General features: G+C 39.2%; 1 protein-coding gene across 14 annotated transcripts in view; it reads right to left on the bottom strand.

The window, feature by feature from the left end:
- Window positions 1–26,086, bottom strand: part of FAM168A (family with sequence similarity 168 member A) — a 171,498-nt gene that overhangs the window by 107,311 nt on the left and 38,101 nt on the right. Inside the window, exon 1 of one of the 14 annotated variants that reach the window (XM_034666369.1) lies at window positions 22,952–22,967. The exons of the other annotated variants lie outside the window; for them this stretch is intronic. The gene's annotated coding sequence lies outside the window, so the exon portion shown is untranslated. Of the gene's footprint in view, window positions 1–22,951; window positions 22,968–26,086 lie in introns of those variants that run through there. 14 annotated transcript variants of the gene reach the window in all.

The following is a 26,086-nucleotide window of genomic DNA, read 5'->3' as shown; positions in this document are numbered from 1 at the left end:
TTACTGCCAGGAAAATCAAAGGCAAAGGTAACCATCCTAAGATTCTCTAGTCAATGGTAGTACCAAAAGAAATGAAGGAAAGGTGACATTGGCCCAAGGGCTTCTCCCGATCATGGTGAAATCACACTCTCATGTCAGCAGTCAGTGGCCATCTCAGGGGATAATCACAAAATAACTAGCTGAATAATCTGATTAGCAAATCCTGACATTATTGGTCTCTTCCAATGCTCTTAATGGAAAGCTTCTCTTGTAACAGTATCTCTCCCAGGCCATATGCAATACTCTGACCCTTCAAGCTATGAGACAGGCATCAGGGTCCCCAACTTTGCCTGGCTGATGACCAAAGAAAGAAATAACTGACTCTCAAATCTAAATAATTTACCTAAAGGCTTTACACGTCCAGGCTCAGCAGCAACAAACACACCAACCTCATAAATTTTGTTTCCTGATAATAATTAAGTGGTCTATCTAGTTTCAGGCCCCAGAAAAGGAAAGAAACTTGTAGGAGCAAGAGAAGAGAAGCTTAATGAAGGGAATGCATCAGAACTCTTTTGTGAGCTGCTAGTGTGGGATTTGGAAAATGAAGAATACCCTGCTGCCAGATAGCAAATGCTTCACAAATTGGGTATCTGAAATTCAGGCTCAAAATGGCTTACTTAAAAGGTCAATTATTAGAAACATTATCATTGCAGCCTTGCAAGTGCTGCTATTTTGCTCTGTTGTTACTTGCCCAGCCCCAAACAACCAGAAAGAGAAATCAATTCCACAGATTTATGTTGCCATCAGCTAACAAAAACTCTGTACTTGTGCCTTCATATGATGGGACAAAAGGATAAGAGTGTTGCCTTGTTCAAATTTTCTAACAGTCAAACCTGAGCTCATATCCCAGCGTTGCTACTTAGAGGCTGTATTAATTTTGATCAAGTACCTCGATGTTCCTGAGCCTCAGCTTCTCCAGCTGTAAAATGGGGATAATACAACGGGCTCTAGGGATGAAATGAACTAAATTGCACATGACACATAATACATTAATCTCCTTGCCCTTCTGAGGAATATACTTATGTGCACAATAACTATCCCAGATTTCAGAACGTCACCTTTTAGGAAAGGGGAGATTTTAATTTCATAGAATATATCAATATCAACAGGAGAATGTTCTCACTGTCCTCATTTTAGCATCTAATACAAGGTATGCACATGATAGGCACATGAAAAATATTCAGTATGGTTTTAACTGACAGGGAGGATGCTTACCTCCAATTCCTTCCGAGATAATCAGACGAAAGCCAACCTAGAGAAAACCTAATTTTACCTATCTTACAGTCTTTTCTTCATCAAAATGGTATTTACTGAGCAACTCTTCAGTGCGAGGCCCCTCTGGGGCAATGCAGACTCAGAAACAAATATGACACTGTTCCAGCCACTACCAAGCTCATGGCGCAATGAGGAAAATTAATATCAAAACAGATTATTACAATATGGAAATTATTATTTGCTTTATGGTTCCAAACCAATTCTTCACTGCCCTGTTTTGTGATTGTGGACTGGATTCTACAGGCTACCTGTCCCCATTCCCATTGGGTTCATGTCAGATTTTGCCAATAGAAGGTGCTGGAAGGAGATTTCAAAGCTAAGAGAGAAAGAGGGATTTTTTTTCCCCAGTGTTTGGTTTTCCTACAAGTCAGCAAGTAGCATGGTAGACTTCAATACAGTGGCTTTCCAGGTTCTGAGGTGAGTGTCCTCCAGCCAGTTTCTTCTTCACCAAAGCAACAAGCAGCACATTCCTACAACAAGCATACACTCTCCTCCGAGGCCTGCATTTCAGCCTTGTGGAGCTCTCTTTTCCTAAACTTCTAAGTTCCTTCCTCATTTGTTTTTCCTTCAGCCCTCAGGATGGTAATAGTTCTCAGCAGTTACTACCTCTCTTACACCTTAGAGTTTTCTTTTCTCTTTTGCAACTAACCACTTTTTACCTAGTTAACAATTTTTTGTATTAAATTTTACCTGTTCAAATTATTGGTGTGGCTTCCATCTCTTCAACCAGACCCTGACTGCTGTAAGTAGGATAAATGCTATGATACTAGTCGTGGAGTCCAACCTCCATATTTTACAGATAAGAAAATTGGAGTTTCAAAGATGGGAAGTGACCAACCTGCCCAAGGCCACATGGTGGTAGAACTGGAACCAGAACTCCTGTATCCTGGCTCTCAATAAACAATAAGCATGTATCAAGCACCTATTCTGTGTCCAGGCTCTATGTTGGCTGTTGGAAACAAAAAATATGAACTATACCAAAATCCCTCCCTTCTGGGGGCTCATTACCTACTTGTGGAGGCAGATAGTAAAAAAGAGAGAGTTCTAGGGCAGAGGTGCAAGCCCTCAGACAAAAAGAAAAGAATTACCAGCTCTGGGAAGGTCAGAGGAGGCTTCTTAGAGGGTTCATTGCACCACACTTTATTCCCTAAACTGAATGACTCCTGAGGTGATTAGATGGTTAAATACTGAGAGTTTAAGTATTTCCCTGAGCCAAACTGGCAATGCAACTGTGTATCTTTAGTGTTTCCACTAAGGGAATTAAAGTTTGTTGCAAGTCCAAACACAACAGTTCTTTATCCTCCTCCTTTACATAAATTGGAAAAACAGACTGAGAATTACAATCAGCTAAAACCTTCCCAGGGAAGAGGACTTGGCTGTTTCATAAGAGTTCAAACTATTGCTGTTAATATCCATGTGGCTGGCATATTTTCTCTTTTGGCAGTTCATTCAGACCGAGGGAGGAAGTATCCCGCACTACAATCAGAGAGCAAGATTTGGAGTCAAAAGAAGAGAATGAGCCCCAGCTCTGTCACTCTTTATTTTGCCAGGTGACTTTGAACAAGTCATTTAATCTCTCTAAGCTTCAAATTCCCCAGACAGGAAATAGAAAAAATATTACCTGTTCCCTGGGCTATCATAAGGATCAAATGAGGAATATTCTTTCTTGCACTGAACTCTAATCTTAGGAATTTGACCCTCTCTGTCGAAGACCACATACAGAGAAGACAGAGAACACTAGGGGTTGAGTTGGACAATGAGATTAGGCCCAGCTCTTCCACTCAATTATGCGGTATCAACATGTAATTTAATCTCTCTGAACCTCAAATCGCCCTATATATAAAACAGGAATAATTCTACCTGCCCTACTACCTTGTAGAATTACTACGAAGCTTAAAATAATGAGATGATATGGATGAAGGCAATTTATTTGACAAGCCATGAAGTTTTATTACAATACCTCACTTGTGTGGAATTCAATAATCCAATAACCATGTCTTCTGGATCACATGGAGAACGAAAATTGCTGCAAAAAGACCTCTTCAAAGCCAAATAACTATCTTTAATTCTTTACACTTTACTGCTAGTAGAATCCCTAGGGCCTCACTTTTCCTTTAAAAACACACTAATAAACTCGGTAATTTGAGAGCACCACATACAGTAGGTAAGAAGTGACAAAGAAAGGAGAATAAACAGCAAGGAGAAAAGGCAGAAATATAATTCCAAAACAATCACAAGATACAAAAAGCATAGTATTCACCAAAAAAAAAAAAGGGGGGGGGCCTTATGTTTTGTTTTTATTTTAAAGTACAGCACCAGAGTAGTTAGTTAGAATACAATAGTTCCCGTGGGCATCAGTATAACACAAAAAGACAGGATAACTGATGTTTATAATGATGAACTTGAATCTCAAGAAAGATTAAATAATATTGTCTATTCTGAAGAGGGGAGTATATAATGTATTTAGACCCCCCTTTTGGACTTTTTATAAGGCAAAGAGTCATAAAAACAAAGAAAATGAGAAGATCAATAGCCACAAAATATTGAAAGCTAGAAAGCAGACCAATGAGCAGTAACTGACTTATCAGATCCAAGAAAGATGAATACTAAGCCAGCAGTGGGGGGTGGGGAGTAACTTAATTTGTTACTTTTGTGGGGGTTTTAGAGAACCCCCACAAGTTTCAGAAGCTAGTAGCATGATGTTCAGCATTTCTTTTCCCTCTGAAAAGGATAAAACAGTCTCTAGATAAGGGAATAGCAGGTACAGTTGAAGGCAGGGTTACTATACTGAAAATAGCAATGTTAAGTGAAAAGAATATTGAGGACCTCTCTGCAGCTTTCCTCTCCCGTTCAGCTTCCAGACCTATAACATAGGTTATATAACATATAGCAGCCAGGCCTATAACATCTAGGAAGAAGACTAGAGGATCCTTCCAGAGAATCTGACCAGCCCTAGTGGAAAGACCTAATGTTACTGACATTGTAGGTGCCCCACAAATACTCCAGGCAGATCGCCATACAATGAGGTCCACAACTAATAAGTCCCACCCTAGTATTTAAAATTTCTAATCATCCCATTTTAATATGAACAGACAACCAAGGATCACCAGATATTTAGGGAAAGCTCCAGGATGAAAAACAGAATTCAGATCCTATTTATATCAAATATGAGGATCCAAGGAAAAGTTATTTGAAAGAAAGAGTACGTACAATAATGATGCTCCATCAGTGATCTGTCGAAGCATGTCAATTATTTAAAAAATCAGATCAGATGGACCTACATCATCAACCTGATAGTAAATAGCTCTTTCCAAACCTAATAGTTCATTTTACTAGTGACTATTCACTTCCTCAGGAATAAGAGGTATAATAGAATATAATTTGCTAAGTCTGGCAAAATGCTGTATTATATCTGTGTTTATTTTTCTAATTCTAAAGATATCTGTTGTGAATAGACCTACATATGAATGGAGTATCCCAATGAAGGCACTAAAGTAAAGAAGTCGAGGGTCATAAATAAAAGCATTAAGAGACCACGTCTACTAATCACTGATACTACAACATGTAGTTAAGATTTTTGTATGTACAAAATTCTAGGTGAACCTAAAGGAGGGAAGTCTCTCATCCCATGGCACCTCCCCTTCAGAAGTCAGGGAGAACTTCACAGAAAACATAGTTCTTGAGAGACGTTTTAAAGAAAGACCAGAAGTTTGTCAAGTAAAACAGAGGGAAAAACAGAGGGGAAGTAAGGATAGCAGAAAGACTACCACAGGCCAGAACACACATGAGGGCAGAGGGGCTGAGCAACTGTGAATGACAGTGTCACTGGAGCACAGGCAAGAGCAGTGAGAAATGAGGCTAAAAGGGTAGGTAGAGAACAGACTAAGGAAGACCTCATAAGTCGTAGAAGGAATCTGGACTCTAACCTAGAGACAACTGAGAGCCAGTGAAGAGTTTTAATGCCAACTAAGATGATCAGATTTGAATCTTGGAAAAGATCGTTTTGATGATGATATTACAGATTTTGGGGGTGGAAAGGAAAAGGCGGGGGTTACAACCTTCCAAGCAATGTACTTACTGTTCCCAAAAGGCAGGTCTCACACTTACAAAGGTTCTGCTCTCAGCTTACTGTGAAATAGATCATTCTACCTCTAAGGGACCAACAGCTACCAGAGACACTTTAATGGTCTCCCTGAGGAAACCAGCATCCTAGGGCCTCCACTGTCAGGTTCTTTCTTTTTCCCTCATAAGGTCTTCTTTAAAGGTACAAAGATGGGGCGCCTGGGTGGCTCAGTTGGTTGGGCATCTGCCTTCAGCTCAGGTCACGATCTCAAGGTCCTGGGATGGAGTGCCGCATTGGGCTTCCTGCTCAGCGGGAAGCCTGTTTCTCCCTCTCCCTCTGCCACTCCCCCTTCTTGTGCTCTCTCTCTCTCTGTCAAATAAATAAATAAAATCTTAAAAAAAAAAAAGAAGGCACAAAGATTATACTATGTCACCTTACCAGAGTATATCTCTCAGCCTGGTTTCAATGAAGACATGCATCTACCCCAAGTCCTTACTTTCCCATTCCCAATGGCTGTTGCAAATTCCAGCCACTTCTCAAAGGTATGTTAAACACACACACACACACACACACACATACACATATATGTGTCTGATTCTTCATGTACATTCCTTAAGGAGATGGGAAGAAAGATGGAAAGGAATATTTAATGAGAACCAACTTAAAGGTAGATTCTTTCCTATAAGTTCTCATTTAATCCTCACCACAACCTTAAGCAAGGTAGATATTTATATTCCCACTTTTAGAGATGAAGAAATAATCACTCAAGGAGATTAAATGCTATACCCAAGATCACAGAGCCAGTGTAAAGCAAAGCTGAGATTTAAAGCCACAATGCCTATGGGTTTACTACCAAGGCTTTTTCCACCACCTCACACTAGGTTTCCCTGTATCTTATTTTATTCATTACTTAACCTCCACTTTGCTCAGTCTATTGAACTGCATATACTGAGCCACGCACAGAATAGAGCAACAACCTGGAAAACAACAAAAAAAAGTGCAGATGGAAAACTTGGACAGCAGATGTAAGTAGTAGTAACAGTAGAAGCAGCAACAGCAATCCCAACACGCTCTTTGGAGCCATAGCGGATACTGGCAAGGACAGAAATAGCCAAAACCCTTGTTGACAGACCTCCCTTCCAAAATTTTATCTCCTCTTCAGCCAGCCCCAGCAGAGTCCTTGCTAAAACACTACCTAGCCAGGCACACATCACAAATGAATTCCAATAAGCAGATGCAATCTCTCCCTAAGGCATTCCCACTCTTACAAAGCCACTAGGAACTGGAGAAAGCTTTTGTTCTCCATCTGAACAACTGCCTGCAAGCACTTGGTGGTAAAGGGAAATTGGGTTTGAGAAGCAGATGGCTTGTCAAAGAGCCTAAAACCTAAGGTGAAAAGGAAGCAATTTACTAAAATCAAACACTCCAAAAGAGAAACCAAGCTTCTCTGGGATGACAAAGAATACCATCATAGTCATGATTTGCCCTCCAAACAGAGGGTTCCCAAAGCACCTTGCAGAAGCAGAAGCCAAATCTTACACTCTAGGCTCTAGGTACGCTGGTCCATAGTTATCACCACAGGTTAATACTAATATTCTGGCTTTTTCTAAAAGTATGTATCCCTTGTTTATAACAACTGTGTTTAGTGTTGGAGATTTGACTATGGAAGGACTCTGTCAGAGAAGGAAAGTACCATTATATCAATTAGACCCTCAATAAGGGGAGAGAGGAAGGAACTTAAAGGTTAAATAAGACAATGTAAGTAAAGAGCCTAGAAATTGAGCTGGCACAAGGCAGAGATGCCTAATCGTGTTTGCTCAACTGAAGTGAAAAAGAGGAGAAATCAGCATTTATTTAGTACCTTCTTTTGTTTTTTCTTTAGTACCTTCTGGTTATCAAAAATGACCTTACCAGTTTTCATATACTTAATCTCATTTAACCCTCAAAACAATCCAGAACAAGTGTTAATTATCCTCATTTTATACATAAGACAAGAGGTTCAAAAAAATTAAGCTACTTGCTTGGTCATTCAGTTATTAAGGGGCAAAAAGTTCTGAGTTGTTCATAGTATCAGCAAATTATACTGAGCAAAAAATAATAATAATGCCAACCCATATTTGGATAATGCTTTGAAGTTTTTTCTTGCACAACAAAACATGTGAAGGTAAGCACTGAACTGGGAATTGGATACCTGAGTTCTAGTGTGAACTGTGCCAAACTGCTATGCAGCTTAAACTAAGCCCCTTCCTCTCTCTCTCTGGATTTTAATTTGCTCACCTAAGTCAACAGTGGTACATTTAACTTAAAGACGGGTTAAATTACCTTGAAACTCCAGGAATACAGGACACACAATCAAGACCCCACTAGACAAGAAATTCTCCCTTGCTGCCTAGCATTCACTCTGCTCTTCCTCTGGCTATCCTCTCAGTACTAACAGCTTAAATCCACCTGTCCATCAGCCATTTCTAAGCCAGAAGCATCCCTTCCGATGCAGCTCACCACCTGTGCTGGATGCTTCATTAAGTGTAAAGCTGATACTGTACTTTGCTGGAAGGCTGGTGCACAAATGTTACCTGGAGATGAATAAATCATTCCAGTTGTGTTGGGTTGCAATCGTTAAGGGCAGCAGCTGTGGGTCTAAAAACAGATGGTCTTATAAGGATGGAAGAGTTCTTTCCTATCTGATTTTCCTAAGGCAAGCAGGTTTGGGTCAGCAGGAAACCTGGCTGGGAAGTGCCTGAGTAGAGCTAGTATCCAGTGATGAGGAAAGATGACAGAAATGTGCAAGCAGTTTCTTTCCATAACGAATGAATATAGCAGGGGCTGCAATTACCAGAATCCCAAAACCTTATTTTTATACCTACTCATCAACTTCTAAGTCATTTTCTTTTCAGTCCGACACTTCTTTCCTTGATTTTAATACAAAGGTGAGCTCAGGGAGACTGTCTAGCCTGGGCACAAAAACAGAACTTTAAGATGCTTTACTAAGTACAAATTGGAAAAAACAACAATAACAACAGAAAAAAACAGATTAAACTTACTGAATGACAGTGGAATGAGAGCCTAGGACATGGTCAATAACAGTAGGTGTGCAATAAACATATGTTTTATAAAGTAATATGCCAAGCACCATCCTAGGTGTTTTACATACATTCTCTCATTTAATTCTCAAGATAGCCTTTATTTTATTATCTCCATTTTATAGATAATGTAATTAAAACTCAGAAAAGTCAGGTCCTCTGCCCAGAGTCACACAGCAAATTAAGTGAAGAGAGTCACAACAGACCTCCCCTACCCCGCCCTGCCAGGACGAAATGAATCCAAAGCTCTCTGCATCTTGTTTGTCAACCTCCTATCCTACCAAGGGCCTTGCTGTTCCTCAAACACAACTAACTCATTCCTACCTCTGAACCTTTCTGTCTCGTTTCCCTCACCACATTTTATCATGGCTTTCTACTTTTGATCATTCAGGTCTCTGCTCAAATGCCATCACTTCAGAAAGACTTCTCTTGATCATGTCCCCCCCAACATATGATGCTCCCTCATCTTGCTTTTTTTAAATTATGGCACTAACTTATATTATTAGTTTATTTGTTTACTGTCATTGTTATCCACTAGAATGAAAGATCAAAGTTAAAAAAAGGACTTTGTCTTGGTCACGACTATATTCCCAACATTTAGAACAGTGACTAGTACATTATAGGAATCAAGAAATAGTCAATGAATGGATGAATGAATGCCGTATGCTCAAAATCACAAAGCTCTAGAATATTAGTGTAAAAAGATAATTGTTACATAGTGTAAAGAGATCAGGCAGATCTGGGTTCAAGTCTCTGACTATGACAGTGTGACTATGGACAAGTCGCTAAGCTTCTTTAATCCTCTCATCTGTAAAACGGGCATAAAAATATAAGTTCCATAAAGTTGTTATAAAAGTTAAATGTGATAAACACATGAAAATGCCTTATGCAAACTATAAAGTTTGTTCATTATGATGATGGGGGAAAGTTTCAAGACCATCTAATCAAGGCTTTCACTTCAGAGATCACCCCAAGGCCCAAAAAAGTAACACTGACTGTCCAATGTCCCACAGTTACTTAGAACCAAACCGCGGTTACACTGCAGGACTCCAGGCAACCAAGCTGGGACACTTGCCACTACCCTCCATAAATTACTTGGCCTCTGGTACTTCACTTTCTCTTGATTCTTCTTTTACCTCAATGGCTATCCCTTTGATCTCAACCTCCCTGTGTCAGAATATCCAGGGCTCCATTGTCAAATCTCCCCTGCTCTATCTACACACATTTCTTAGGTGATCACAGCTACTTTATTGCTACACATATGCTAATGACTCCCATATTTAGATCTCCAACCTGGATTTCTCTGAATTCTAGACCTGTCAAATCCAACTGCCTACATGCATCTTCTTTTGTTTGTCTAAGAGCCATCTAATATGTAATACATCTAAAACCAAACCCCTGGTCCCTCCCTATAAATCTGCTCCTCCCAGTCTTTCCCATCTTTATAAATGGTAACTCCAATCTTACAGTTGCTCAAAGCAAAAACCTTCCCTTGACTACTTTCTTATTCTCACAGTCCTCATTCAACCTGTCAGCAAATTCTGTCAGCTCCACTTCCAAAACATATCCTGATTCCAACAATTTATTTTTATTTATTTTTATTTTTTTTTAAGTTCCATGATTCATTACTTGCTTATAACACCCAGTGCACCATGCAATATGATTCCAACAATTTCTTACCACCTCTACTGCTACCACACTGGCTCAAGCTTTCATTATCTCATTCCCTAAGTCCTGTAATCGCCTCCTTTCTGATACCCCTGCTTCTGTCCTTGCCATCACTCTATCCCCCCAATCCTTCCTCCTCAGAAGCCAAAATGGCCCTTTAGATTCATTCAGATCATGTCACTCCACTCTGTTCAATACCCTGCAATGACCGCTAATCTCACTCAGAATAAAAAATACAAGGTCATTACCATGGCCTACATGACACCATGTAACTATCTTACCCCCTACCATTATCCTCTTTGCTCATTACACTTCAGCCACACTTCAATAAAATTAAATTTTAACACCATAATTCATGTTGTTTAGAAACCACTCTGAAGTGGCCAAAAACACAGACCAAGAAGACCATGCAAGCCTCAGATTCCTTAATGTGAACAAGCAGGGACATTCTTTATTCTTTCCCTTCTTGCTCATCGATAAGCCTAGCACAACCCCACTTCAGGAATTAAGCATTTATAGCTCTCACCGTCCATTCTTCCCTTGAATTATCAATATGACTTGTTCCCTCATGAAGATCTCCACTCAAATTTCACCTCACTAGAGAGGCCTAGGTTAACCAATCCTATCGAAAATAGCCCCCTCTTTCAATAACTCCCTTCCCCTATATATTGCCTAATTTTTCCTGTCTCTACCCACTTGAGTGCAACTGAAAGCCAGGGCTTTAATTTACTCACTGCTGTGTCCACAGCACCAAGATCAAATTTTAAGTGCTCTATAATCAATACCAGTAATCAATTCAGCCATTAACTGTTCTTTTTTTTTTTTTAAAGATTTTATTTATTTATTTGACAGAGATAGAGACAGCCAGCGAGAGAGGGAACACAAGCAGGGGGAGTGGGAGAGGAAGAAGCAGGCTCATAGCAGAAGAGCCTGATGTGGGGCTCGCCCATAACGCCGGGATCACGCCCTGAGCCGAAGGCAGACGCTTAACTGCTGTGCCACCCAGGCGCCCCCATTAACTGTTCTTTAATTAACATCTTATGAACTCAGTCTGGTCCTGCCCTAAACAGGCTAAGTATTATTTGAAAATTTCTCTTTTTTGGATATCCTTCCCGAGGATTTCCAATTCAACCAGTGATAGAATTAACTAAAAAAAGGAAAGAATAAGATGAAGCCATATTTTTCTTCTTCTGGAATCCTCTTATAAAGCTAACAAATCACTAAGTATTAATAAGCACCCTTGGGTGCAGAGCATTATCTTATTAAAGAAGGATATTATTACATAGCAAGTTAGTAAAGCAGAGAGATACATAAAAAATAATAGATGGTAAATAAGCACATGAAAAGATGCACAGCATCATTAGCCATCAGAGAACTGCAAATCAAATCACAAAAGAGATACCATACTTCACATGCACTGGTATGGCTAAAATCAGGACAACAAGTGTTGGGGAGGATGTGGAGAAACTGGAACTTTTTTTAAAAGATTTATTTAATTATTTAAATAACCTCTACACCTAATGTGAGGCTCAAACTCATGACCCCAAGATCAAGAGCCACACGTTCCACCAACTGAGCCAGCCAAGTGCCCCAGAAATTAGAACCTTTATACACTGCTGTAGGGAATGTAAAATGGCACAGCCACTCCAAAACAGTCTGGAGTTCCTCAGAAGATTAAACATAAAGTTACCATATGATCCAGCAATTCCACACATAGAATGCATTTCCTCCATTTGAGAAATGAAAACATATGTCTACATAAAAACTTATATAAGAATGCTCAGAGTAGCATTACTCATAAAAGCTAAAAAGTAGAAACCACCCCAATGTCTATTAATGATATGATGAATAGACTAATAAAAGTATTATATCCATCCAAGGGAACATTAGGAAATAAAAAGGAATGAAATATTGATAAGTGCCACAACATGGATAAATCTTGAAAACATTACACTAAATGAAAGAAGCTCAGTCACAAAAGGCCATATATTGTATAATACTCATGTGCAGCATCCAGAATAGACAAATCTACTGTAGAAAATAGGTTAGTGGTTGCCTAGGGCAGGGAGAGATGAAAGAAGTATGAGGTGACTTCTAAAAAGGGTATATATTTCTCTTTGGGGTAAAAACATGAAAATGTCCCAAAATTAATTGTCATGAGGGTGTCACAATTCTGTGAATACACTAAAAGCCACTGAACCACTTTAAATGGATGAACTGTATGGTATGTGGATTATCGCTCAATAAAGCTGTTATTAAAAAAATTTTTATAATGTAATCTGGGGTTCATTTTAGGTTCCATTTATCAACATTCTTATCACTCACATTCAACTTAACATTTACTGAATGCTAAATAACTCTCACCTTTTTTTTTTTTTAAGATTTTACATATTTATTTGAGAGACAGTGTGCTCGAGCGAGAGAGCACAAGCAGGGACAGCAGCAGAGGGAAAGGGACAAACAGACTACCCCCTGAGACTGAGCAGGGAGCCCACCCAGGACCCTGGGATCATGACTGAGCCAAAGGCAGATGCTTAACCAACTGTGCCACCCAGGTGCCCCAACTCTCACCTTCTTTATTTCATTTAATATTCATGACTAAAAATACCATGAGATAGGGGTTATTAGCTCACCCATCTTGCAGGTAAGAAACCCACAGCTCCGAGAAATTAGATAATTTAAAATATATAGAAGTTATCAGAGCCAAGAGTTGGTCCTGCATTATTTCCAAATCTAAGGGCTCTTTCTCATTTTTACCTCACTTCTTATTAGTGAACATTATTAAGATCTAGCTACAGCACTTACTCATAAAAGCTATGAATTAATGGGGCGTGGGTGATGAAGTTGGTTAAGCATCCAACTCTTAATTTCGGCTCAGATCCTGATCTCAGGGTCATGAGATCAAGCCCCACGCTGGCTCCGCACTCAGCATGGAATCTGCTTGGAGTTTCTCTCTCCCTCTGCCCCACTCCCCTGTGCGTGTGTGCTCTCTCTCTCTCTCCCTCTCTAAAATAAATACATAAATCTTAAAAAAAAACAACTATGAATTAATAAATCAAGGACTAAGAGATCATAAGAACATATATTTACAACCACAGACTGAGAGAATGATTACCAAAACTGTGATTCATAAAATCCAATATCCCTGCATTTAATAATTTGGTCAGCAGTCCTCTGCTACATGAAAAGAGGGGGCTAGGTCTGATTTCCAAGGTCATCTATGTGGGGGGGGGGGGAAGGAGACAGAAAGAAAAAGAAAAAGCATACAGTATTCCTCAGCAAACCAATTAAAAGCCATAAGCACTTCAGACTGGTTTGCAACTGACCTCTTGAAATAAGACAGCTTTTCAATAACACCACTGAAAAGCACTTATTAAAAAGCTAGCTGTGATGAAGTTTTTTTGGGTGATCTTGACTGTGGTGGTGGTTACACAATCTACGTATGTGTTAAAATTCACAGAATTCAATGACCAAAAAGAAAAGCAATTTTATGTTATTAATTTAAAAGTAAAATTTGAGAGGGGTGCCTGGGGGGCATAGTCGGTTAAGTGTTTGACTCTTAGTTTCACCTCAAGTCGTGATCTCAGGGTCATGGGAGCCCATGCTGGGCTCCGCACTCAGTGCAGAGTTGCTTGGAACTGTCTCTCCCTCTCACTCTCACTCTGCCCCTCCCCACTGTGTGTGCACGCATGCACTCTCTCTCTCTAATAAATAAACAAATCTTTAAAAAATAATAAAAGTAAAATTAAAGAAAAAACACATTTTAAAAACAAGCTTTTGTGCATCAAAAGACATAATCAACAGAGTAAAAAGGCAACCCACAGAACGGAAGAAATTATTTACAAATCATATATTGATAAGGGATTAAAATCCAGAATACATAGAGAACTCCCAAATCTCAACAACAAAAACCTGATTCAAAAATGGGCAAAGAACTTGAATAGACATTTCTCCAAAGAAGATATATAAATGGCCAACAAGCCCATGAAAAGATACTGAACATCACTAATCATCAGGAAAATGCAAATCAAAACCACAATGAGCTACCACTTTACCCCCACTAGGATAGCTACTACCAAAAAACTAAAAAATAAGAAGTGCTGGTGAGGATGTGCAGAAAGTAGAATCCTCATTCACTGTTGATAGGAATGTGAAATGGTGCAACCACTATGAAAAATACTAGGGAATTTCCTCAAAAAATTAACCACAGAATTACCATATGACCCAACAATTCCACTTATGGGTATATACTCAGAAGAATCAAAAGCAAGGTCTCTCAAAGATCTGTACACCGTATTCATAGCAGCATTATTGACAATAGCCAAAATGTGGGAGCAACCCAAGTATCCAACAAAAGATGAATGGATAAGCAAAATATGGTGTATACATACAATGGAATATTATTCAGCCTTAAAAAGGAAGGAAATTCTGACATATGCTACAAACATACATCAACCTTGAGGACATTATAAGTGAAATAAGCCAATCACAAAAAGACAAATCTGTATAATTCCACTTAAATGAGGTAGTTACAGTAGTCAAAATCATAGAAAGTGGAATAGTGGTTGCCAGGGGCTGGTAGGAGGGGCAATGGGGAGTTATTATTATCTTGTGCTCTCTCTCTCACTCTCAAATAAATAAAATCTTAAAAAAAAAAGAATACGAATGTACTTACTGCCACTGACTTGTACACTTAAAAATGATAATGATGGTGGGACACCTGGTTGCTCAGTCGGTTGAGCGGCCAACTCTTGATTTCAGCTCAGGTCGTGAGATTGAGCCCCATGTCAGGCTCAGAGCTCAGTGCAGGGTCTATTTAAGGATTCTTTCTCTCCCTTTCCCTAGGTCCCTCCCTCACCTCCCCATGCTCACGTGCTCTCTCGCGCGCTCTCTCTCTCTCTAATAAATAAATCTTTTTAAAAAATGATTACGGGGGCGCCTGGGTGGCACAGCGGTTAAGCGTCTGCCTTCGGCTCAGGGCGTGATCCCGGCGTTATGGGATCGAGCCCCACATCAGGCTCTTCCACTATGAGCCTGCTTCTTCCTCTCCCACTCCCCCTGCTTGTGTTCCCTCTCTCGCTGGCTGTCTCTATCTCTGTCAAATAAATAAATAAAATCTTTAAAAAAAAAAAAAAAAGATTATGATGGGATGCCTGAGTGGCTCAGTTGGTTAACCATCTGCCTTCAGCTCAGGTCATGATCTCAGGGTCCTGGGACTGAGCCCCGCATCTGGCTCCCTGCTCAGCAGGGAGTCTGCTTCTTCCTCTCCCTCTGCCCCTCCCCCTTGCTCATGCTCTCTCTCTCACCCTCTTTCTCTCTCCCTCTCTCAAAATAAAGAAAATCTTTTTTTAAAAAATTATGATGGTAATGTATTATGTGTGTTTTTATAATTTATTTATAAATAAATAAGCTGAGCATTATTTGAGGTTAAATGATAATAATAGCTAATATTTAAGAGTGTTACTATGAGTAAGTCTCAACCAACTCTGACCATTATCCTATAAAGTGGGGACTATTATCTCTCACAAATAAGAAATCTGAACCTAGTGAGATCAAGTCAGTTGCTCAGAATCACATATCTAGTAACTGAAACTAAATTCAAACTCAGGAAGCCTGACTCCAAAGCCCAGGACCTTAACTGCTATACTACAACATAAAATACTATATAAAATACTGCAGATAGAAGTTGACAAAGATAACTACTCCAGTCAGTCCTGACAACCTAAACTATCAATCGGAGAGACCCACAGTAGAAGCAGAAATACTGTACAACCAATGTAGCAGATCAGAAGCACTGCGGAAACATCAAGATTGTTCTTATTAAAAATGTACACACATAAATTTAGCAGGCCCCACAGTCTTACTCTTCGGAACTATGCCCCAAGCCAGCCCATAAAAGAGCAAAATAATGACAGTTCTAGATCACAGGTGGGACACACACACATCTGTCAAGACCCCAGTCTTTAGCATCCCAATTTCAAAACGGCCCTCCAGTACTGTAAGATTCAAGCGTCACCTGCTTCCTTTGCCCACACTTGGAACTTCGGAGTAGTTTTCGTATTTGCTCTAAGGCAGAAGACTCTCCCCTTACACCCAAGGCCTTGCAGAACAAATATCACCCTCTGTATCCTCATCCAACAAATGGGTGTTGGATGCCCAACACTAAGCAAATCTCCTGTTTCTACTTAAATTCTTTATTCCCTCATACCTCACAGTTTATGAGGTTTATTCATATGAAAAGCAGAAACTTAAAACACAATAAGCCAAATTAAAGTGCTAACAAGTATATTTATTATGTAATATGTTTATTTAACAGAAACTACAGGTGAGAAAGGTACCTGTGCTGAGAAGCCTTCATTGTCCTCCCTTGAATAATAAGGACTGATTAGGCAGAAAGTTAGTTCCATGTCCTCTTCCGGCTCACGTTCCTCCTTAGGCCCCCATTTCTGCTGTTGCTAGGATTTTTAATCCTTACCTTAAAAGGAATCCCTGCTTAAAACAAAGGAGCAACGGGCTCACATTCAACCAAACTAAACTGAGCACCTACTATGTTTCTGAATTAGATTTTTTTCATAGGAGGTTTCTCATTTAATTCTCAAAAAGAATCCCTTGACTAAAAAGTATTATTGGCCGCCATCCTTTCCTTTTTTTTAAATCACCAAGTAAACTGAGAATCATACAGTTAAAATAACTTACAAAGATCTTACAACTAAAAGGCAAAGGAATAAAAAATAGAGGAGCCAGGATTCAAACTCAAACCTTCTATCTCACCTCTCAATTTCCTCATCTGCAAAATGGAAGATGTAAGGGAATAACAAGTGTTGGTGAGGATATGCAGAAAAAGGAACCCTCATGCACTGTTGGTGGGAATGCAAACTGGTACAGCCTCTGTGGCAAAAGAGTATGGCGGTTCTTCAAAAAATTAAAAATAAAATTACCATATGACCCAGTAATTCCACTACTGGGCATTTACCCAAAGAAGACAAACCACTAACTGGAGAAGATATACGCACCCCTATGTTTATTGTAGCATTACTTCCAATAGCCAAACTATGGAAACAGCCCAAGTGTCCATCAGTAGATGGATGGATAAAGATGTGGTGTATATACACAATGGAATATTACTCAGCTATTAAAAAAGAATGAAATCTTGCTATTTGCAACAACAGGGATGGATCTAGAGTATAATGCTAAGTGAAATAAGTCAGTCAGAGAAAGACAAATACCATAGGATTCACTCATATGTGGAATTTAAGAAACAAAACAAATGAATGAAGAAAAAAGGAGACAAACCAAAAAAACTCTTTTTTTTTCTTTAAGATTTTATTTATTTATTTGACAGAAAGAGAGACAGCGAGAGAGGGAACACATGCAGGGGGAGTGGGAGAGGGAGAAGCAGGCTTCCCATTGAGCAGGGAGCCCGATGCAGGGCTCGATCCCAGGACGCTGGGATCATGACCTGAGCTGAAGGCAGACGCTTAACCACTGAGCCACCCAGGTGCCCCAAGAAAACTCTTAACTATAGAGAAAAAACTGATGGTTACTAGACGGGAGGTCGGTGGGGGAATGGGTAAAATATGTAAAGGATATTAAAAGTACACTTACTGTGATGAGCACAGACTAATGTATAGAATGGCTGAATCACTATATTGTACACCTGAAACTAATATAACACTCTATTAACTATACTGGAATTAAAAAAGGTTGAGGTAGGAATTTACTACTACATGCAAAGCACTCAGATCAGCACCTGCTCCTCAATAAACATTAGTTCTTTTCTTTTCTTCCTTCATGCTTGAGTTGCCCATTTTGTTGGCCTATTCCAAACAAATACAATTGCAAAGTTGATTGTTGTTGTTTTTAAAGGTTTTATTTTTAAGTAATCTCTATGCTCGATGTGGGGCTCAAACTCACAACCCTAAGATCAAGAGTCACATGCTCCACCAACTGAGCCAGCCAGGTCCCCAAGGTTGACTGTTTTTCTAAGCTATTTTATTAATTGGTTTGTCTTGGTCCCCACAAGGATGTTCATAATATGATGTGACTCTGGGGTATTAGGAGCATTTCTGGCTCACCTGGCAGTTGGGATGCCTGAAGCAGAACTCTTTATGCTCAGAGACTTGCATAAGGACTACTTCCTCTCTTCTATTCTCCCTTAGACAAACAGATGCATATGCAGGTGGAAATTTTTAAAGCCATAATTAACTTAATTAACACAGAGTGACAGAAATAGAAAAAGCCACAGTGTTCTGGCCAGGCAGTAGGCTTCAGGGGAAACAAAAATTCTCTGGCTAGCAAAGTGAGGGGAGAAATATGCACTCTCTAGGGAGAAAAAGGAATCATGGCCAAGTGGCAGGAACTAGGGAATGTTTAATGGAAGGTCAGCACCATCCACCAGAACCCTTAACCTCTGATCCCCAGGATGGGTTAGGTGCCCTTACCTATCAAACAAGAACTTACACCAGACAAAAAAGTCTCATTATGAGCTCCTTAAGGGTTAAAACTGTAACTTACATCGAGATTCCCAGGGCACAGAATAGTACAGATAGGCACTCGTATTTGTTGAAATGTAAATTAGTGGGTAAGTGAATAAAGTCAGATTGAAAGGTATTCTCCATCTTTTCCACAGTGCACTAGTACCACACAAGGAGGGCTCCTATCATCATCTGTCATTCAACGCATAGCTCTTCAGAAATACCCGCATGCACAAAAGCATAGTGCATCTGCAGGTCATTTCCCAAAAACTTCTAGATAACCCACAACCGCTTCTAAAAAAAAAGGGACAGCAAATCCCAAATAAACCTTCAGACAGCTCCCTACTACCTTCAGAATAAAGTCTATACACTTTAACCAGCACGTAAGGCCCTTTTGCAAATTGGCTCTTGCCTTTTTTTCCAAATACACCTTTTTAAGAACTCTGTGAACACCCAGTGAACAGGAATCCACTGCCCCTTAAATATGCTCTGAAATCCTGCCTCAGCACCTCTATTGCCACAGTTCCCACAAGACTCACCGCCACCAAAATTTGATTCACCTAGGTTCCACCCACCTTTCATGGAACAACTCAGGTCCCATCTACTTTACAAAATCTGCTATAACTGTCCCAGATCACAGTGTTCATTTCTTTTCCTGACTTCAGGTAGCAATGTCCATAGCACTCACACCACATTCAATACCTGTTATTATCTTTATAGAGAGGATACACATCCACACACAGATTAATACAGACTATGATATGCTCTTCCAACCAGTAAATCTCGTAAATCTCACATCAAGAATTTACTTATATTACTCTATTGCCAGTAGCTAGAAAACAATAGTGTTGCTTGTTCATGCAAAAATTGAACATTTTGGGGCGCTTGGGTGGCACAGCGGTTAAGCATCTGCTTCGGCTCAGGGCGTTGATCCCGGCGTTATGGGATTGAGCCCCACATCAGGCTCTTCTGCTATGAGCCTGCTTCTTCCTCTCCCACTCCCCCTGCTTGTGTTCCCTCTCTCGCTGGCAGTCTCTCTCTCTCTCAAATAAATAAAATCTTTAAAAAAAAAATTGAACATTTTTTCCATCTTAAAAGTGCCAACTACTATCAATTATTATTAAAAAGGAATTCTCGGGGCGCCTGGGTGGCACAGCGGTTAAGCGCCTGCCTTCAGCTCAGGGCGTGATCCTGGCGTTATGGGATCGAGCCCCACATCAGGCTCCTCCGCTATGAGCCTGCTTCTTCCTCTCCCACTCCCCCTGCTTGTGTTCCCTCTCTCACTGGCTGTCTCTATCTCTGTCGAATAAATAAATAAAATCTTTTAAAAAAAAAAATAAATAAATATAAATAAAAATAAAAAGGAATTCTCAATTTACCACCTTTCTTACTGACTTTACACAACAAGTACTCTAATAATAATAACCAGAAATATCCCTACATTTCTTTCTAAATCAAAGATAAGATTATACTCTGTATAGTGAGGCTTCAGGAGTAAATATGTTTTATTATATCTTTTTTGTTTGTTTTTTGTTCATATATTTTCCAGCTTTATTGAGATACAGTTGACATATAACATTATATAAGTTTAAGGTGTACAACACATTGATTTGAAACACTTACATACTGTGATGATTACCACCACACCATTAGCTACCATCTCCATCACATAATTACCATTTCTTTTTTCTGGTGAGAACATATTAGATCTACTCTCTTAATTTTCAAGTACATAATACAGTATTGTTAACTATATTCACAATGCTATGTATTAGATCCCCAGAACTTACTCATCTTCTAACTGAAAGTCTATATCATATTGTATCTTGATTCTTAAAAGACTGGTAACCTAATTCTAGGACAGTGGTAATTCTTTTTTTTTTTTTAAGCTTATTTATTTTTTTAGTAATCTCTACACCCAATGTGGGGCTCAAACCTATGACCCCAAGATCAAGAGTTACACGCTCCACCGACTGAGCCAGCTAGGTGCCCCAACAGTGGTAATTCTTTTAAGCTAACATATGTGACAGCCAGGTATACCCACTCATCTTTTAAGATTAAGATTCTTAAAATCTTAGCCTTTTCTTGATTTCCTCTCCCCACTCCCAGAAATGCCTATTCTACTTCTTTGGGTTCCACTTTACCCCAGATGTATCTGACCTAATCCCCAGATAGAACCCTAAATATACACTTTTATCATAGCACCTTTAATACTTAATTGTACCTCCTCATTTACATACCTGTCTCATTGCAGATTTGCCCCTCCAGATCTGTGCTTTCCAATACAGTAGCCACTAGCCACATGTAGCTGCTTAAATTCAAATAAGTTACTTAAAACTAAATAAAATTTAAAATTCAGTTCATCAGTTCACTAGCCACCTTTCAAGCACTCAAGAGCCACATGTGGCTGGCTGGTGACTACCATATTGGATAACACAGATATAAAATACTTCCATTACTGCAGAAAGTTCTATGGGACAGTACTGTGTCTAGATCTGTATGTTCCCCAAGGCACACACAATCTAGCAGGCAACCTGACAGAAGCTATGCCTAATTCATTGTGGTAACCCAGCCCTTAGTAAATTCCTAGTAAATGTCTCTTAGGAATGACTAAGAGCTTGTTCTACCTTTCTTATTATTACACACCACCAGGGCCTCTATTTCATAAGTTCGATGTCCCTTAGAGGCTAGAATCAGTGTAATAATTCATCATCATCCCAACTTATGGAAAGGGGTAGGAACCACAATAGTTAGGGGTAATCAGAAAGCTTCTGTTTGGTCCCTCTCCTCAAACCAAAGCTCCACTACTTAATGTGAGACTTGGTGAAGAAGACGGCTTATTTCTTATTTCCATTTTGGCATGTAATTAAACTCCAGGTAATTCCAAAAGAATTTTTTTTCCAAATATTGGAACAATCTTACAACTCAGCAGAAATAAAAACAGGGAGACCCTGTTTGAAATTTATCACACTTTTGGGCCATGAATGAATATATCCTCAGTGTGCACGCACGTGCGCGCTCGCTCTCTCTCTAGTCTTGACTTATTAAGGGCTGAGGGCTAAAAAAGAGAAATAAATTCTAGTGGCAGACAGAAACAAATTAGAATAATACAAAGTGATAAGTGCTCTATGATAAGGGGAAGTACCAGGAACTATGAAGAGCACAAAGGAAACACTGAGAACCAAATGGTGAAATGTGGTAGAGGGTGAGAAAACCACAGGGAGGCTGCTCAAAAATGTTCCCAAGGTTAAGTTTTAAAGGGTAATTAAGAGGCTGGGACATGAAGAAAGGGTGGATATGAGACACTGGCATTGAAGAAAGTACAGGCAGGCATGTGACTTGGACAGTAAATGTCAAGTAGTTCAGTCTGGCTGGAGCAACATCAGAAAGAAGTAAGATTTGAGGCTAATGAGGCAGGAAGAGGTCAAATCATGAAAAAGCTTTGCATGCTAAACTAAAGGGTTTGAATTTTAACCTCAAAGCTATGGGAAACCTATGAAGGTTTTAAAGCAGGAAAAAGGAATGCAACCTATATTCAACAGAGCTGACAGAGAAGTAGTATGGAGGACAATCTGGAGAAGGTAAGACAGGAGCAGGGATGTTGCTGCAAAAAGTGAAGAGACAGTCAGTACATTTTACCACAACCACAGCAACAATAAAAACTAGTTTAAAAAGTGATGAAATAGGGTCCATCTGATGCAAACAGTTTTAAACACAACCTATTTTAAATGGGTCTCTCTCTATTAATCTATGCCTCGCAAAGCTATAACACCATGAATCAATTATATAGCACAACTACAGAAACAACTGTTAAAGTCAATTAGATAAACTCTAAAAAATTATACTGCACTTTTATTCAATAGCCATTCTTTGAACTAAAACTGCACATTTTTCTCTATTCCACTGCACACAATTTTGGAAAAACACTTCTTCAGCCAGCTGAGCACATCTGTGCAGTGTGCAACAAGTGTAAACAATTTAACAGGAGTTTAATGAAACATTTCCTATTCTTTATTAGAAAAAAATTAGAAAATTCTAACATGGCAACATCAGGTTGCAAATTGACATCTTTAAATTAGTCTTTTTTTTTTTTAATGAACATGCCAATTTTTAAATCCCATCTGGTTGCATGGTGCAGCTGTCCTGAATGAATACAGCATTTTCAGTTATTAGGCACTTGGCAAAAGCATTCAGAACTGCCATGTGCCATCAACAGCAACAGCCACAAGTACAGTACTCAAAGACGTACCTACATACTCTTACTGGTATGACAGGATTTCTTAGTCTCTGCTGAAGTAGAAGGGACATGAAAGAAACAATCTTGAAATTTTAATGAAGTATTTCGGTTTTACCTCCTATTCCCTTAAAAGGCAATGGACTCTGAGTGGCCCTGGCTGGCTCAGTCGGTAGAGCGGGAGACTCTTCTTACTCATGAGTTTGAGGCCCATGTTGGGTGTGGAGCCTACTTAAAAAAAAAAAAAAAAGGCAATGGACTCTGATAACTTTGATCCTGTAGTTCCTTAGGCTAGAGAGTTTTACCTACCCCTCTGCCTTGTACCAACAAAATCTTAAGAATGAAGGCTTTGGAATTAGACTAAAACAAGATTCTATTTTAACTTACAAACTATATGAACTTAACACATTTCTTAATCTTCCTGAGACCAATTTCCGCTGTGTAAAATGATAACACCTAACCTGGCAGAGTTGTGGTGAAGATGATAGAATATGTACATAAAATACCTATGGAACATCTGGCTCATATGGGTGTTCAACATATGTTAATTATTTTTACACTCTCCTTTGTATCTCACTATTATTTGTATATAACAGTAACTATGTACCCACCTTAAAAGTTTATTATGAGAATTAATGAATTAATACAGGTAAAGGGCTTAGAACAGTGCCTAGCACAAAGCAGGCAATCACTAGTTGTTGCTGCGTTGTTACTATTATATACCATTATCATAGCATGTTCCACACTGTATTGTAATTTTTTTATTTGCTATTATTTTATTTCTTTTTATTGCTCCTTAACACTTAGCAAAAAACCTCATAAATACCTGTTGACCAGTTGAATAAATAATGGCTGCATGCATGAACTGAAGATACCATAGTTCTGTGACACGGGGAATACCTTTCTGAAGTTATCACACAACTGCCACACAGTAGCCATTCAATAAGAATGCACTGTTTTGTGAATCATTCATCCCATCAAGCCTGTGTGGTAAGTAGAAGTACTCTTGTGGGCTGTTTTACAGATAAGAAACAGAGTCTCAGAGCCATTAAAGGTTAAGATCACTCACTGAGGGTAAGAACTAGAATCCCCTTTTGTCTCTCAGAAACTAATGGCGGGGGCGGGGGGAGGGGGCTCAGTCGGTTAAGCATCTGACTTCAGTTCAGGTCATGATTCCAGTCCGACTCCATGCTCAGCTCTCCCTAAGCATGGAGCTTGTCCCTCTCTCTCTGACCTGGCTCATGCGTTGTCTCTCTCTCAAATAAATAAAATCTTAAAAAAAAAAAAAAAGAGACTAATTCTAGATTTTTTTTTTCTACTAGGTTTTGCTCTATTTTACACATTGCCTATGGAATCAGTCAAGTTTTTCCAAATCTCTATGGTTGTGAGAAGAGACCTCTGAGTAAAAAGATACGACCAATGGATGATGGAAAGGTGAAGCAACATGACCAAAAAAGGAAAAAATCAGTCTCCTCTTTAAAAGAGAAAAAGCAAAGACCAGGTTTTATTTGGCCAAGCTTAAAGAAAGCAATTAAATCTGAAACTATTAAGAGCATAAAGCCCTAACCATGACAAATGAGGACAGAGGACACTTAGAGGGTCAAATACAAAACACAGTATGGGGGTTACAGGCACTCATCCCCTTCTGTAGAAAGCATGACTAAGTACAGTCTTTCTGGGGAGTATTCATTCTTTCATTTAACAGATATTTAGTCCCTGAAATGAACTACAACAACTCAACAGTACGTAGCAAGAACCGTAAAAAATTTATACCTTTACTCTAATTACATTATTCCTAAATTTTTGTCAGAAGAAAGCTACCAAATACAGATCTAAGGATCCCTGGCTGGCTCAGTTGGTAGAGCATGTGACAGTGGATCTCAGAGTCCTGAGTTCAAGCCCCACATTGGTTATAGAACGTACTTAAAAAAAAAAAAAATACAGACCCAAACTTCAGGACCAAAGATGCTTATCACAGTGTTATTTATAATATCAAAAAATGCAAAGTAACCTAAATGTCTAACAGTAAGGTTATGATTAAATAATGTCATGTAATGCAATAGTACACAGTCATTAAAACTGACATTTAATGACACCGGAAAATGCTTATGACCTAATGTTAAATTAAAAAGCACTCCACAAAACTGTTTCTATAGTACGATCTTTATATACAATAAATAGGAGGGATCCCTGGCTGGCTCAGTGGAGCATGTGACTCTTGATCTCAGGGTTATGAGTTTGAGTCCCACATTGGGTGTAGAGATTACTTAAATAAAATTTTTTTAAGTTTAAAACAAATAGGAAAGGGGCGCCTGGGTGGCTCAGTTGTTAAGCATCTGCCTTCATCTCAGGGCGTGATCCCAGCGTTTTGGGATCGAGTCCCACATCAGGCTCCTCCGCTAGGAGCCTGCTTCTTCCTCTCACACTCCCCCTGCCTGTGTCCCCTCTCTCACTGGCTGTCTCTCCATCAAATAAATAAATAAAATCTTAATAAATAAATAAATAAATAAATAAATAAATAAAACAAATAGGAAAAAACTTTAAAAAATGCTGAAAGTTTTAAAAAGTTAATCTCTGAATGGTAGGATACAGAGAGGATAGGATATAGAGATTTGTCAAGTTTTCAAATTTTCCATAATAGGCATTTTTCAAAAAACCACAGGGCAAAGGAGATTTACAGAAGAAAAATGAGGATGTTAAATGCCATCAGGACTGATCAAGATCTTTGGAAAATCTTCTAGGTGAGAAGGATACAAAAGACGTATTATTTTTATACAAAAGGATTATGTTAACCCTAGTGAGAACTGACACAACTACAAGGGTGAAACACAATGGGACAGCAATAAAGAGGAAATCCAATCAGAGTCCCAGGAGATCACTTTCATTCTAGAATGTCTGTCAGCAGCAAGGCCAAGTTCAATGAGTGAGAGGAGGAATGAACTTTGATGGGTAAAGAAGATGGCAGAAATATAGCTAAAACCTATGCTAAAATTTGTGAGTTCCTTAAAAGCACAGAACCTGTCAATTACCATTTGGTGTGATAAAGACCATGACAGAAGGCAGCAGCAAGAATGTGGCAAAACAGTATAGGAAAGGTCTGGGAAGGCTTCGTGGAAGAAGACTACTTTAAAAGAGAAAGGCATGAACCTGGAGAAACAGGAGAAGGCCATTCTAGGAAATGGGGGGCAACCCAGAGAATAGAATCAATTTAACATGCCTAGGGAAAGGACATTCATTTCAGTGTTGCCAGAGT

Source organism: Ailuropoda melanoleuca, chromosome 8 (assembly GCF_002007445.2).
Source record: "Ailuropoda melanoleuca isolate Jingjing chromosome 8, ASM200744v2, whole genome shotgun sequence".
In the NCBI taxonomy this organism is placed as follows: domain Eukaryota; kingdom Metazoa; phylum Chordata; class Mammalia; order Carnivora; family Ursidae; genus Ailuropoda; species Ailuropoda melanoleuca.
This window is presented reverse-complemented; position numbering and strand designations above follow the sequence as displayed.